This window comes from Coptis chinensis, chromosome 5 (assembly GCF_015680905.1).
Source record: "Coptis chinensis isolate HL-2020 chromosome 5, ASM1568090v1, whole genome shotgun sequence".
Classification (NCBI taxonomy): Eukaryota; Viridiplantae; Streptophyta; class Magnoliopsida; order Ranunculales; family Ranunculaceae; genus Coptis; species Coptis chinensis.
In genome coordinates this window covers 42,237,758-42,242,212 of record NC_141460.1, presented here as the reverse complement: position 1 = coordinate 42,242,212, position 4,455 = coordinate 42,237,758, and positions in this window count along the sequence as shown.

The window sequence follows — 4,455 nt, the reverse complement described above, 5'->3', positions numbered from 1 at the left end:
TAGGGTGGGGAATATTGGTGATGGAAGGTGAATGATTCTCAGCTAGAGCTCTCAAGTCCATATCATCAGAAATCTTGATATATGCAAGACATTCCTCAATAGGTGGGTCAAAATGATCACTGGGATAGAGATTGAAAAATTCATCTTCCGTCATAGCATCAAGGGATGAATGGTTGTTGGCAAGGGGGGACTCGCGAAGTGGTAAAGAAGCGATGCAAAAGAGTTGCAGGAATTCTTCTTCTATTTCGTCTACTACTAGGGAGTCATTGTTAAAGTCGGAATTTCCGAAGGAAAGGAATTTGTTAATCTGTTTCTCCGGAAACATGTTTTTGAAGTAATCTTGAGCTAAGCTCTCGATCATGCTAACCTCGCCATTTGTAGATGAATTGGGATACTGTGTCCTCATTTTGAAAACATTTACCTCAACAGAAAGATGGCCAAAGGACAAGGACATCGAACCATAGCGGCAGTTTATGAGCGCGTTGGTAGTAGCCAAGAAGGGACGCCCTAAAATGATAGGTACATAGTCGTTAGTGACTTTTGTGTCGAGGATAAGTAAGTTTTGGGTAGTAAAAATTTTGGACTTTAACCAAAGACATTTTCAACCACACCCTTAGGATACTTAATAGACCGATCGACTAATTGCAATGTCATTTTAGTAGGTTGCATATCCTCTAGACCTATTTGTTTATACAAATAAAGCGGGGAGTAAGTTAACACTAGCCCCCGTGTCTAGTAAGCGTGGTCGTCGTCGTGAGAATCTCCTAAGGTGCATTAGACAAGATGGGGCGACCGGGGTCCTTGTACTTAACAATTCCATTATTTTCGGATAAAGTTGGGAACTGTTCAGGTTAGAAAGGCGTCTTTAGGTATGTTGGTCTTACGCCTAGTAGTGCACAACTCCTTAAGAAACTTAAGCGTGGTTAGGTAGCTTTTTATAGCCGAGAAAAGGAAGGTTTATCGTTAGATTTTTGAAAACGTTCCTAATCTCCTCAAAGTTAGTATCCCGGCTAGCATGGCTAATTTCTGAGGAACGGTGGTTTCGCTCTATATTTAGCGTATGGCTCGACTTAATGTGTAACCTTGGCTTTCTGTTTCTTAGGTTGTGGTTTAACCGGTACCTCTACGGTGGTAGGTTCTTGGGTTTCTATTTTGGTATCTAGTTCGATATCGGTGTAGGAGTATCTTGATGGGGTAACTATAGGCATAGTTACTTTGTTATCAACCACTCTTCCAGAACGGAGAGTGGTGATGGCATTTAGCTCACCTACGGTTGTAGTTTCCATACTAGTATTACCGTTTACCTCAAAGGTTGTGTTTGCTGTTCTAGGGTTGGGTATCGCTTGGCCTGGAAACACGCCTTTTGGTTGGGCTTTCTCTTGGGCTAACTGTTGGTTTAAATTATTAACGGATTGTAGAATGTGTTGGTTAGATTGAGCCATGGTTTGGAAAAGTTGTTGGCTCACTTGTATGAAGGTGTCAAGACGATCCGGTTGTGTGGGTGTAGTAGTCACGGGTGGTGTGACTGGAACTATCTCGCGTTGATTATTTATGGGGGATTGTGATAGTTATTATTTACGGAACGATACCTCTATTAGCATTATAATTATTATAACTACATTGACCTTGTGCTTGACTTTGTCGAGGTAAGCGCTTTGGTTGTTATAATTATTATAATTACCCCGATCCCCGCCCTTGTTGTGGTGGAGCTTGGTTATAACTATCGTTGGCCTAACATATTGATTATTGTACCTGTAGGTGTGACTTGTTGGTTATTTCTCCAACCGAAGTTGGGATTTTGTCTCAAGGGGTGTTAGGTTCACTATTAATGGAACAAGAATGTTCATAGGCTATAGGGACGATGGGAGTCGGGATGCTCAGGACTCCAACTGAAACTACATGGATTTGAATTTACATTCATGACGGGGATAGGCTTTTGTTGTACAGAAATGGCCTCTACCTTTTTTGTGAGGGATTCAATTAGAGTTTTAAGCTCAGGATCTGATTTAACCTCAAACATACTGGTAGCCTTAACTATTGAAGAAGAACTAGCGGAGCAGAGTAATCGTCACTACCCCCAATTATTATTACGCTTAGTCTGATCTTCCAAAAATTTGTATGCCTCTGGGGCTCCTTTACTTAGGAAACTACCCCCATTCATTATGTCTAGGACTTCTTTATGGTGGTGTAGAAGTCCTTTGAAAAAGGCACGAACTAACGTGTCTTTTGCTAGGTGATGGTGTGGACACTCTATAAGGAGATCGGTGAAATGATTCCAAGCCCTCGAAAATGATTCATGAGGATTACGCCGAAAGAAGTGAATCTTGGAAAGCATTTCATCCGTCTTTAGGGGTGGGTAAAATGTTCCATAAACAGCTGAACAAGTTTAGCCCACGAGTCCACAGAGAGTTAGGCTTGGGCGTTAACCAAGACGCCTTTATCGGGCTAAGGTGAAGGAAATACCCTCGGTTTAATTTGTCCCGCACCAACCGTAGGATGATGGAATGTTGTAAGGACTTGTTCAATCCTACGATGTGTTGGTAAGGTTTTTCATGGCCTAAACCATGGAAAATGGGTAACAAATTAAATATGTTTGGGGAGATTTGAAAATCCCCCCCAATCGGTCCGCTAGAACGATGCAAGATTTAGGGCTATCGCTTCAAAGCTTTGTAGAAGTCGGAGAGAGGAGTCTCTCTTTCTTCACCCATTATGTCGGGGTATGGTTGGTGGAATAGTAGTTAGAGGTGTTATGATTGGTATACTCGATATGTTTGTTTGTTGACGGTTATTTACATTCGGTTTTTCTCCCACCGGACCTTAATCTCATGCAAGTCTAAGTCTAAACACGAAAACAACCCAAACAATCTTGATATATTAGTATGAACCTCTAACGGAGATGCGAGGTATGGAAGAAAGGAATACCTGAAAGCGTCCTTGCTTCGGGCTTTATGAATAGCATCTTGTTTCTGGCGTGTTGAGTGTAAATAACAAGTTAGAATCTTGAAAAACTTAAAAATCGAAGTTCAAAACAAACCTGTAGAAATCCGCAAAATTTTGCTTAGGGCGCAGGTGCGCTTGGAGAGGGCGCGGTCGCTCCCTAGTCCAAAGATGTGAGAGTGGTCACGCTTTGGTAAGAGGAGGTCGCTTCGGGGAAGAGGGCGGTCGGCTCAAAGTCCGCCTATATAGGCTAGGAAGACTCCTTATAAAGGCGATCGCTCCGTGTAATTTTTTCCGAATTTTTCATGGCTGAAACAAATAACCACGCGGTATGAATCAAACAAGGGTGGGTGGGTTTAATGGGACTTAAAAATGACTAATTCTACTATGAAAACAATGCTAAAGTGCAACTAAGATGGCAGCGGCGCCATTTGATAAAATGTAAAATTAATAGTCTACCTACGAAATGAATGATGAACTCAGAACGTAAGTAAACTAAACTAATCTTAAGATGCTTATATTTATCAAAGTTTTCTCTACTCTCAAGTCTATGAGATATAGTGGAGTAGGAAGTTCGTTCCACTCCTAGTGCTCTAGCATGGAATGTTTTCTAATCTAATTAGTCGGTCTTAAGTCAATGAGAGCTTTACGAAGGTGATATACTACGATACTTACTGAATTTGATTACTTGAATTTAACTACGAATGCTATGGAAATATGATTATGCTTGAATCTAGATAAAGGATTAGAGGGGAATTGAATCCACCTCGAATCCAACTTAATAGCCTAACATAGATTCTTGTATCTCGATTTTTTCGTTCTTACGGCAAGAAATTCGAGTTCTAATCCCTAGTGTTCATGGCATTTCTACCGAGTACTAACTAGCATGTGAGGTCGTCCACCCATTCTCATGGCGAATCACGACCTTCTAGATTGGAATAGATTCTACAATGTTTCTACACTATACCACTAAGTTTTCATCAAGGCTTCATTAACCCCTCTAATGGAGGTTTTAGCCTTTAGTCATCAAACCATCATTTCCCATTTCATTATAACTACACATCATATTAAAATTCTAACTTAACTAAATTAACTAACAATGGTTCAATCTATTTAAACTACGGAATGATAATCAACAAGAATTAAAATCAGATCTATAAATTGAAATAACACAATTCGAAATTGAGAAAACAACTATTTTATTTATCTAATCAATCAAGAACAATTATTCAAAGACTTAATTTAAAACAAGAATTGAAAATGGAACTAAAGCTTAATTAAATTAATGAAAACAGATCTAGAATTATCTATATTATTTTTAGGTCTAACTAGCTACCCTTAACAAAGAGTGAAGCTTTGGTTTTATACATTCAGATCCAAAAATCGTGCATGGGCTTGGAGCCATGTTTTGGGCCAGAGAATCAGGCCCAAAACCCAATTCTTTCAGTCCAAAAAGGCCTCTTCAGCTGCAGTTGGCTTCAACAGACTTTTCATCCACTTTTGCTACTCGGATTGGGT